The sequence below is a fragment of the Loxodonta africana genome, chromosome 23 (genome assembly GCF_030014295.1).
Source record: "Loxodonta africana isolate mLoxAfr1 chromosome 23, mLoxAfr1.hap2, whole genome shotgun sequence".
NCBI classification, from domain to species: Eukaryota; Metazoa; Chordata; class Mammalia; order Proboscidea; family Elephantidae; genus Loxodonta; species Loxodonta africana.
The window spans coordinates 7478264-7490912 of NC_087364.1; positions in this window are offsets into that span (position 1 = coordinate 7478264).

Consider the following 12649-nt stretch of genomic DNA (forward strand, 5'->3'; position numbering starts at 1 on the left):
GTGTGTATAAATTTTTGTATGAGAAACTGACTTGAATTGTAAACTTTCACTTAAAGCACAATTTAAAAAAAAATGTGTTGAAATCCTAACACCTGTACCTGTGAATGTGATCATGTTTGGGGAAATAGAGTCTTTCTCTGAATATGTTATCGGTTAAGTCATACGTGAGTAGGGTGGGTCTGAATCCTACATGCCTGGTGTCTTATAAAAGAGAAGAACAGACACACTGGGGGTGGGATGGACAGGTACCATGTGAAGATACACCTCTACCAGCAGCAAACAAATGCCAAGGATTGCTGCACTCACGAGAAGCTACGAGGGAGGCACGGAACACTCCTCTATCAAAACCCTCAGAAGGAATCAACCCTGTTGATCTGAACTTTTGAACCATCAGAGTGTCACCAATTCAGCCAAGGGGACCAGCCTTTATACACCCCACCACCAATCGGACGTTGGATAACATCTGCTCAAAGGGAAGGGTGTAGCCTTGGATGAGGAAGGGCCCTCTGTCGGGCCACACTCCCAGCAGCTTGAGGGACAACTGCCTCAGTTTTGAAAGGAGGCATCTGAGAGATGTACCCCAGCATCCACGACATTACCATTGCAAACCTTTTTCAGTAGGATTCATTTTTTGCATTTTCTGTCCGTTATTCAATCCCCATCGTATTTATCTTTCATTCACACAATTTTACTGAGCACCTGCTAGTGCCAGGGACAATGTCAGGCTTCGGACATGCCAGAGATGCCAGAAACAGTCATTCCTTTTAAGTACCTCAGCGTAGTGATAAAGAAGGATAGCGAAACCAGAAATTTTACAAAGCTCTAAGGGCTTTGGCAAGGACGTGTGAAAGGAGTATCTTGTAACATATGGAAAGAATGCAGCTCCAGGGTTAGTGAGAAGAAAGAGTGATCCTTGCTCTGAATCCCAAATATGAGGTAAGAGCTGGCCAGGTGGAGAGTGAAGTATGCAAAGACAGTGCAGGCAGCCGGAATTGACACAAAAGTCAAGATTCGAGAGAGGCTCAGTGGGTTGGTAACGGATAAAGCAAGAAAGACAGAGCGGAGGAGCCCACTCATCGCTTCTGCAGGAGTGGTCCTGCAGCCCCGGCACAGACTGGCATTCCTGCTTGCTGTAGATGAACATCCTGGGGGCTGCACGAGACAGACAGACTCCCACATCTGAGGGAATCAGTGCGTTCTCACAAACCTGACCTGAGAATCTCACATAGACAGAGTTTGATTAATCACTTCGCTAATACACTGTGTTGGAATCCCTGGGCGATGCAAACGGCTAAGCGCTCAGCTGCTAACCAAAAGGTTGATGGTTCAAGTCTACCCAGAGGCACCTTGGAAGAAAGGCCTGGAGGTCTGCTTTTGAAAGATCATCTATTGAAAACCACTTGAAGTACCGTCCTGTTCTGACACACCTGGGGTCTCCAGGAGTCAGAGTCAACTCGACATCAACTGAGTAGATTTTTCTATGTTTTGTTTTAATACAGTGTATTAGAATAATAGAGTAATGCTAACTTTTCGTTTTTTTAAATATATCCATAAGTAATTTCAAATTCTGTCTTATCGGTAAGGTAACTATTATATAAAAAGGTGGCTGTTTTACTACAAAATCAAGTCTACTTTTAAACTCATCTTTCAAGGACACATATGTACGTATATATATAAACCCATTGCCGTTGAGTCAATTCCTACTCAGAGCGACCTTATAGGACAGAGCAGAATTGCCCCACAGGGTTTCCAAGGAGCAGCTGGTGGATTCGAAATGCTGACTTTTGGTTAGTAGCCAAGCTGTTAACCACTGCATCACCAGGGTGCCAAATATATATATATACACACACACACATAAAAAAAATTTTTTTTTTTTTTTACACACATACATACAATTATTTCACATTAGTTTCTCTCTGAGTCTGTACAGGTATCCTAAATAGTTTTAACAATGGAGAGCTCAAATATAATATAAAACACTCTCTTTTTACTAGCATTCATAGTTATATCTTAGTACAAAAATAGATACCATATAAATTCTAGCAGGATTTGTCACCCTCTGCATCCCTGCTCTAGTGCCATCTGTGTTGACAACAGCGTGAAATAAAGAATATCAACTGGTGTGGAAAATCTAAAAGGATTACCAGCGATAAAAGTATCCCCTGGATGGACCACCATCATAAAAGCAGGCCACCACTCAAAGTCCATCTCCTTCCTACTTCTAAGAGAAATTGTATCATCTGTTTCTTGAGGTAGCTGAAACCAATAAACTCCTTGCTTCTATTTCCGTGACGAGCAGGCAGCTTGCAGTGAAGAGGGAAAGGGTTTTGAACAGAGCCACACCAGAGTGCACCAGCGGGTCAGAAGGGAAGGCAGAAACAGCTGCTTTTTTAACAGACTCATCCGAGCTTCTCCAAGCTCCTTGCACGTGTCCACAAGCTGCCAAGCAGGAGCTATTGTGTTATTTTTATGCTGTGGGAACTCCGGTCTTAAAAACAAATGAACTCGCTTGAACTATTAAGTGTCAATCAAATCTGCTAGGGAGGGAGGAGTATTAAAATTTTAATTAGTTTGGGTAGATTTTGTTTTGTTTTGTTTTACTCTGCGGTCACTGTAGTTCACTTTGTGTAATTCACGACATTCAAGCCAACAAAATTCTGCATGCCTTTTATCACCGGGCCTTTTTTGTTTTTTTCTGTTTTATAGTCACACTGGCAACAATCTCAGACCTTGGATGTGGCTTTCCTGTCTTCTGGCCAGTACACGCACACGTATTGATACCTGTAAGAATCGGTTCACTGTATTCACAGATGCCGCGAAATCGCCCTCGGAACCAAGCTGAGCACTTTGACTCTCTTCTGTCTTCTGTAACTTGTTTAATAAGTTTAACTTTGAAGAAAAAAGAAATATGAGGAAGGAACCACGAGTAGTAAGTGCTCATTTTCTCATTCTCAGAACAAGACACCTTGATGTAAAAAATAGGAAGACTGCCTAAGGAGAATGAATACTTTGACGTTCCTTCCATATTTCTTTCTCCAAGTTGATGTCAAGGACAATCCAAACCAAACCTGTTGCCGTTGAATCCATTCCGACTTACAGCGACCCTATAGGACAGAGTAGAACTGCCCCATAGGGTCTCCAAGGAGCAGCTGGTGGATTCAAACTGCCAACCTTTTGGTTTAGCAGCCATAGCTCTTAACCACTCTGCCACCAGGGTTCCCACCACAGACGACAGGAAAACCTTTTATAAACGTAGCTCAGAAAACTCCAGGATTTTTAGCTAACTGTGGAACCTATTTCACACGTCGTCGGTTATGTAAACAAACTGTGAGAAATTTCCCTTTCCCTGAAAAGTACCAGCACAAAGACTCCTACAGCAATGAGTCTATCTGAATACCAGAAATACAGTTCACCTGCAGTTCCCATACAGTTCCAAGTGGCGAGGTTGGTGTCCCATCACATGTTCCTACGAATATGTCCCCTGTTCCTAATTTCTCAGTCACTAGTGTAAAAAAAAAAAAGGAGGCCTGGTGGCACAGTGGTTAAGAGCTCGGCTGCTAACCAAAAGGTCGGCAGTTCGAATCCCCCAGCCACTCCTTGAGAACCCTATGGGCAGCTCTACTCCCTCCTACAGGGTTGCTGTGAGTCGGAATTGATTTGAAGGCACGTTAAAAGCCACAGCAATAACAAGCATAAAATGGCTACCTTTTGTTTACAAAAAAATTAAAAATAATAACTTACATAAAGACAAAAAGGAGGAAAATAACAGGAAATCAAGCAGTCTTAGCACTTCCCGATAAGTGCAAAACTGGCTTTTACAAATTGGGAGGAAGCTGCATTCTGGGTGTCCTGGGAAATCCTTACAAGGACAATCTATTTTAGTATTTAAGCATCGATGCTACACACCTAAAACGGGTGAAAATACAAACCCACGTGATCCAAAGGGGATTATCTGAGACCACTGTTCAGAAAAATGTTCCCACTTCAGTATAAAATCCAGCATCAGTTCGGTGGTTTGATGTTAGCTAATAGACAAGCACAATGAGAGGGTCTTAAGTGAGGAAGTCCGTGAAAAGCTCTAGGTGAAGACACTGGAGGAGAACACTGAGCATGCTGCTCTAAGAAAACTTGGCTGACTGCAGTTGCCTCAAAATCGAACTGTCCCTCAAACGCCACCTCCTTGAGGGTAGCCCAGGGTGGTGATGGTGAAGACAACCTCCCACCTGAATTACTTTCTCTGAAAATATTGTAAGCAAACTAAATGTCCAATTTAAAAAAACCACTGCTATTGAATGGATTCCAACTCATACTGACCATATGGGACAGAGTGCAACTGCCCCACAGGGTCTCCGAGGGGCGGCTGGTGGATTCGAATCACCGACCTTTCGGCTAGTAGCCGAGCTCTTAAGCACTGTTCCACCAGGGCTCCAGTGTCCAATAGGGGGCTGATTAAATAAATTATAATACCAGTTAAGGAACAATAAAGAAACTAGAAAATGTTATATTATATAAAAAACATTACAAAGAAGAAATCTTATTTTAAAAATGATAGGTTAGTTTAGAGCTACTTAAAGATACATATGTGTATAGAAAGGAGCTAAAATTAGGCAAACCAAATGTTAACAGCTGTATCACCGCATAATAACATTATGCGTGACTGTTTTCTTCTTTGTGCTGTTCTGTTTTTTTTTTTTCTAAATTGAATATATATCTTACTTTTAAATCAATTATTATTTTTTAATTTTTTAGTATTTTTGTGCTTCCCTTTAGGGTTTCTTTTATTAGTTCCAAACTTTCTACCCTCTAATTTTCAAATGAATATTAAAATGATATGCATAATTACTGTTATGTATTAAGAATAATTGCTTTACTTTGTCTAGTCAAATTATTTTTCATATTCAGGGTTATTTTAATACTTTTGTGACTCTGCATGTGAAAAGTTTATTAAGTTAGTAATAGTTTCATGGAAGGCTAACAGAGAATTGAAAAGAATCAAATGTTTTAAAACTCTCTTCATGTCCAATGTTAGTAGTTCCATTTTTATTTTGAAAATAAACACCCTTAACACACCCATGCACACACACACACACACTTTCAAAATTCCAAAAAATTTCACTATCTCTCTCCCAACTTATATTCAAAGTTATGAGTTGTAAAAGCATCATAAAAGCAACATACATTGGAAATAAATATAAAATTCTATTATAATAACAATTATCCATTCTGAAAAACAAAGGTTTTTTTTCAAATATAATTTAATCATATATAATACCTCGTTACCTTACCTTGACAAATATTAAAGGTAACAATATAAACCCAAATTGCATGTCTATGAAATGAAGAACCATAAGTCACCCACCAGGCTTATATGAAGAAACTAGATTTTCAAAATGTGTTGCATTTAAACAATTGTAGGATAAGCCGCAGCATCGAGGCAGGCTGAAAAAGAACAAACAGCCTCTCTCTCTCCTGCATTCATGCAGTTTATTTTCTTCAAATGTTTACTTGTTTCCGTTGGCCAAGATATTGTTTTGGAAAGAGTCCTTGAGAAAGGCAGCTTCAGAGAGTAAGATGAAATCCTTTATTTGGATTTAGTTAGAATATGCCTACCAGTTAATATCCTAAGTCAGATATCTTTTTCTGTCCACCAATTTTTTTAAATCACATATGCAATACTGATGAATCAGTCCACTGATTTCAAAAGAGAAAATTCTACTTCCAACATTGCAAACAATCACTTAGCTGGATTCTACGTAGCTTCTTCTCTCTTCTACTCCACCTTGATTTCTTCCTGTTTTTCATCTTGACACACACACAAATGATTGTTAATATCCCTGCTAGAAACTGACTCCTGGTTACATTTCTCTTCAGCTAATAGCTTGGAGTAAGGAGGCATGAGACCATAAAAATACAATCTTTAATCTTAAGGACTTCCTGTCCAGGAAAGCGTAAGGGCAGACCAAATGGCACCAGGCGAACAACGTGACCTGCAATGGCTTTCAGTGTGAATAAACAACACTGATTAAGAGTTACATTCTGTTAGGGATATTCTCAATGTTTCTGAAGCAGAAATCATCATCTTGCCCACACTGAAATTTCCCTTTGTTTCCCCCAGAATAAAATGCAGCTTGTTTGCAGGGTGAATGCAGCAGAGTGTTCAATTTCCTTTGCTGGGTTAGAGAAACACAATGACTCTGTCAGGTCCTTACCACTTGCACCTAGAAGCCAGCAAAAAGTGTGTGTGTTGGGGGGTACTATTTTACTTAGACCCAGCTGTTAGTTTTTCTTACAGCTCTGATGTCTTGAAACACTTGCCTCCTTGCTTCCCCCTTAGCTTTTTTAAGCTCCTACAGCCTCCTTCTATGTCACAATAGTTCAACCTCAGCTACATGCTTACCAACTCTGGTACTTGATCAGATACTTTGTAATCACACCAGTTGAGGACTTCCCATTTCTCTTTAGCTTCTCACTCTGGATTCTCTCCTTTGCCCTTGAGAAACAGATACTCTTTTGAAAACAATGGGCTGTAAATTGTGGAAGAAGCTGAGACCAGCATCAGCGTCTCTAAAATCTAACGTCCAATTTCCCACCAGTCTGGGTTCCCTGCACAAACTCTGAACACAACACTCCCCTGTAGGCAAAGCTTATTCATGCCATCCACTCGCCTCGACTTATTCAGTTGGCTCTTCTCCTTGGTGAAAAGAAAAAAAAAACAAAAAGTATAATTCAGTCGAGAAATTGTAGAAGGAGGTTATTAGAAATGGGTAGATTTATTATAATTTCTTTTTTCTCCCTGGCTGGATGTGGGATGGAAGATACACTTATTCACAGCAATTGCACATGAATATTTTTCAATGCTAACTTTCAGTTGCCTCGAAAGAACTTATTGCATCTATATTTTCACCATTCTGAAGGAAAATGTAGTAAAAGCATTTCAAAGACAGCAGGAGAATATGAAATAATCGTTCATGAGTGATAACCGGAGAGTATTTTACTCGTTTTGCTACACAAGGGAAATATAAGATTTTTTAAATACTAGCAAAAAAAAAAAAAAGCATTATACAAATTTGGGAATGAACGCAGTACAACCTGTGACTGAAAACAGCCCAGAAAGAGTTGCTATCATTAAAAGGTCGGATCCAATATGAAAGAGACAACATGAAGTACTAAGAACTCAGGACAGTAATTGGGAACCCTGGGTTCCCATCCTGATGAGGCTATCATGCCTTAAATCAGTTCCCTTCTCTGGGCCTCAGTTTCCTCCTCTGTGTTCCATTGGGTTTTCAGTGATATGCGAAATTCATGCCCGCCTCCAAAGCCAACATCCCACTGCAGACCTAGCACTGTTCCAACAGCTTTTCATGCAGTAACTCAGTCCATCCTCTCAGAAACCCCATGAGCTAGGTACTATCAGATGAGAAAACTGAGGCACACAGAGTAATCTGCCCAAGAGGCAGAGCTCTGATTCCAACCCGGGCAGACAGCAGGACCTGAGCTGCCAATCACTGTGCTGTATTGCCTTTCATTCTGGTAGTCTGGGTCTTATTCTGAAAGAGAACAACAAAGCAGATGAAAAGTCATCGGTGGCAGGAAAGGGTTCACCGGGCCTTTTTGCGAGCAGTGACACTGAGTCTGCACTGTGCCATACACACACTGGTCTCATCTTGCTGCAGTGGAATAGTTGCTGGGTTTGGGCTTTGTCCTCGTGCAGGGAGGCTGCCTGGGCGCAGCAGAGCCTCTCAGGAGTGACAAAAGAGTTGAAAGATCCTGTTCCACCATTGTATCCTCGACCTTTAGGCTTCAGAAGCTTAAAATAAAAATAGGTGATGCTTGACCACTAACCTAAAAGATAGCAGTTTGAACCCATCCAGCAGCACCATGAATAAAAGACCTGGCAATTTGCTTCCTTAAAGATTACAGTTAGCCCCCAGTTTAAAAAGGTTTGGTGCCGATGACTCCGTTGTTAGTCGGTTCTGACGTAAGTCAAATAACTCATTTTTTTGTTTTTCTTTTTTTTAGTTTTCATTATTACTGCCTTCCATTATCAGGTATCTTCATAAGTCATTTCACTGAACATTGAATATTTGGAGTGAACATCTGAGAATGATAACATCAGCAAATGCGGCAACATTGTATTTAGTACATATTAGTAACGAAAAGATGTGCAAAAACAACTGGCATTAACATAGTTTATAAACAAAACGTTCTACATTCTACTTTGGTAAGTAGCGTCTGGGGTCTTAAAAGCTTGTGAACGGCCATGTAAGATATTCCAGTGGTCCCACCCCATCCGGAGCAAGGGAAAATGAAGAAAACCAAAGACACAAGGGAAAGATTAGTTCAAAGCACTAATGGACGACAACTACCACAGCCTCCACCAAACTGAGACCAGCACTAGATGGTGCCTGGATACCAGCACTGACTGCCCTGACAGAGATCACAATAGAGGATCCCAGACAGAGCTGGAGAAAAATGTAGAGCAAAATTCAAACTCACGAAAAAAGACCAGACTTACTGGTCTGACAGAGGCAGGAGAAACCGCAAGAGTATGGCCCCAGACACCCTTTTAAATCGGTACTGAAGTCACTCCTGAGGTTCATTCTTCAGCCAAAGATAAGACAAGCCCAGAAAACAAACAATAACACACATAGCTCAACCATGTATATGAGACTAAAGGGGCATACCAGCCCAGGGGCAGGGATGAGAAGGCAGGAGTGGGCAGGGAAGCTGGATGAATGGAAACGAAGAACTCAAGGTCAAGAAGTCACAAAACAATATGTTTATTAACTGTTTCATAAGAAACTAATTTGCTCTGTAAACCTTCACTTGAAGCACAATTCAAAAAAACAAAGAGTTGTAAGTGTGGTCCAGGGACTACCTGTACAGCCAAGAGAACTCTATGGGGAAGTTCTATTCTTAACACATGGGGTCACCATGAGTACACTTAAAATAGCAGATTTATACCCGCAAGATTGACAAGGAATTGTTCCACCAACCCAAGAGTCATTTTAGTCATTTATAAAGGGAAACATCTCTTCCCAGTCACTTGTAGGATCCTATCTCCCTATCCAGGACATGCCTGTCACCACTTTTAGTGGTACTTAGGAATTCAATAGCTTGTTTAACAAACTCTGTGATGGAAGCAAAACAGTAGAGAGAGAAATGTTTGGAAGATGGTATTTGATCTAAACTGTGGAAAAGCTCAATGAAACATCTCATCGCTCTGGAGACTAAAAGGCTCACTCTGCTCCAAGACTGTGGTTCTGCCTAACCTGGGTTAGACTGGCAATCTTTGCTTCTCTAGACCCACTGCCGCCGAGTTGATTCTGACTCATAGCGACCCTATAGGACAGAGTAGAACTGCCCCACAAGGTTTCTAAGGCTGTAATCTTTATGGAAGCTGGCTGCCACATCTCTTTCCCAAAGAACGGCTGGTAGATTCGAACCTCTAACCTTTTCAGTTAGCAAGTGAGTGCTTTAACATTGTGTCACCACGGCTCCTTTTTTTGCTTCTTTAACCCCCCTTTTTCTGTCTTTAGATCACTCTCCTTCTTTAGATCTATGGGTTCTGTTTCTGGTTTTGTTTGCAGGTGCTTAGTATCCCTGACTAACTTAGCATCAAGGTGTTGAGCACCAGAGACCACCTTTCCCCTCATTAGTTCTTGATTTAATTGATTCCACTCCTAGTGTTCTAAGGGTCTCACACACTGCCACAGCCTCTAACAACTTGTAACTTGGTGGAGGTAAAATACGTAGGATGTTCCTCTGTTAGCTTCTTTGCCATTCAAAGTTTCTTTTTTTTTTTTTTTTGCCATGGTATTCATAATCTTCTAGAAGATTTAAACAAAATAGGTAAAAACAAACAAAAAAACCACATACCATTGGTAACTCAATGGGACTCATACTTTGTCAGAATTAGTGAATGGTAAGTGTCTTAGACTGGGTTCTCTAGAGAAGCAAAACAAGTAAAGCACTTAAACATACATAGAGATTTATACTAAGGAAATGACTCACACGGTTGTAGAGGCTGGAACGTGGGTCAGGCTGGAGGCTTCTTCTGATTCACATAGCCACAGGGGCTGACAAACCCAAGATCAGCAGGTCAGACAGCAGGGCTCTGGCTTACAGGCTATGAAGACCTACAAAGACCGACAAATCCCAAGATGAGCAGGCAAAATGGTAGGTAAGCTGCTAGCTCAAGTCCTAAGAACTGGAGTTCAGATGAACAGGTGCCAGCTGCAGGGTCCCAAGTGAGCAAAAGCCCACTTGCCTTGCCAGAATGTCCCTTCATTGCAAGCCATATGTCCAAGGAATCTCCCTTTCAACGGAAGGGCTACTCACAGCAGATCCCATCATGGAGGTGATCCCATTATATCAAATCTCATCATGGAAGTGATTACATCATCACACAACTGCCAAACCACTGAGAATCATGGCCCAGCCAAGTTGACACACAAACCTTAATGATCACGGCAACAAATTGCAGGTGTAAAATACAGCAAGATGGGTTTTCTCCACTCCAAAATTCTGAGAAGAAGCTCAAAACACTCAGTGTTTCCTAGAGCTGACTCCTGTACGTTTTTCTCAATAGTGCAAAGCCACTGACATTCTAAGCTTCTGCCTTTAAGAAAAGCCTGCTGGTGGTCTTTCTTTTTTTTTTTTTAAGGGACTGTAGAGTCAGACCTAGAACCCAAGCTTCCCACTTTCATCAATCCATATTTCTTTTCAAAGACTTTGTAATGCTGGTACAGATACCCATTCTTTTTCACCTCTATACAAAAACCTTTTATTCCTTAAGCTTGGATGATTTCCTCTGCTTGAGCTGCTTATAGAAGATTAGGGCCACTGCTTGAAGAGTTAGGAGTTGATAATACAGATATAATTGCATTATTTTCTACGTTTAACTGTATCTCTTTCTTTAAGAGGCACATTGCTTTTGAGATCTGTTGGGCAGCACACGCCCCTGCTTTCAATACCACACAGGAACTTTCCGAACTTACAGAATGGCCGGCTCAGAGTGACAAAGGACCAGACAACGTTTTCGGCAGCAAGTGGACTCTGGACACTGTTCCTGCCCAGGGGTTCTGACCTGGCATTGTCCTGTCATGATGATAAATTGTATGTACAATTTATAGTTGGAACAGATGGGAGAGTGTAAGTTACTAAAACACAAATCTGTTTCCTAGACAAAAAGAGAATTGTTTACCCCTCAATGAAATACCAATTTTTATAAAGGACATTTTGCATATTCCAATTTTAGTACCTGAAGTAATTGTGCAAGCTAGGGTCACATAGACTATAATAGAATTAAGGATGAACCTAAATGAAATTAAATACAAGGTACTTGTTCATTCATCAAGATAACTGAATGCCTGCTACCTGTCAGGAATAGAAAGATTTACCAGAAAATATGCCATAAAAATAAACAATATTTTTTTTCTTTTCATTAAATACTTAATTTGTGGGCAAACAAACCTTATGTTGTGATACCTTAGCCCAGACATGTAGAGAGACTATTTTAAGATGCGCTATTATATGATGGCAGGAACCCTGGTGGCACAGTGGTTAAGTGCTCAGCTGCTAACCAAAAAGGTCAGCAGTTGGAACTCTCACCAGCTGCTCTGCAGGAGAAGGATGTGGCAGTCTGTTTCTGGAAAGATCTACAGCCTTGGAAGCCCCATGGGGCAGTTCTACTCTGTCCTATAGGCTCTCAATGAGGACATATTTTGGCTTTTCAAAACCTTATCGCTCCACTCATCTTCAAGGGTTTTCAAAGCCTCAGATTTCAAAATATAAGCCCATAAACAGGAAAAAAATGTGAAACTAAGATAAATTCTAATGTTTATTGGTCCTAGGGTTTTACTCCAGCCATAGCGAAAACAAAATCAAGGCGTTTCAGATCCAAATTTATTGATTTATTCATTCATTCTTAATTCAGCAACTATTTATTGAGCTCTAGAATGTGCCAGCAGTCCCTGGGTGGCACAAATGATTAACCACCCAGTTACTAACCAAAAGACTGAGTTTGAATTCACCCAGAGGTACCTTGAAAGAAAGTCCTGGCAATCTACTTCCAAAAGGTTACAACCATTGAAAACCCTACGGATCACTGTTCTACGCTAACACACATGGGTTTGCAATGAGTTGGAATTGACTCAACAACAACTGGTTTGTGTTTTTTTGTTTGTTTTGGTACGTTACAGGTGTTGTGGAAGCACCTAGAAAACTGCCGTTAATATATTATTGAACCCAAAAGTCATCTTGGTTGCAGAATCTACCCCCCTCCCCCCGCCCGCCCCAGGGAATTAGGAAACCTGGTGGCATAAAGGTTAAGAGCTATGGCTGCCAACCAAAAGGTTGGCAGTTCGAATCCACCAGGCGCTCCTTGGAAACTCTACGAGGTGGTTCTACTCTGTCCTATAGGGTCGCTATGAGTGGGAATCGACTCCATGGCAATGGGTTTGGTTTTTTGGTTTTGGGGAAGCTGAATGGCACTATTCAGCTCTGTTAACTAGATGACCTCCAAGAAAACATCTATTAACAAAACAAATTCCAGGTACTTCTCTACTGTGGGCTGAACGCTTTGATTCATTGTCACTTACCTCTACAACAATTCTGAGACGTCACAAGGGTCACTGCTCCCACTTTA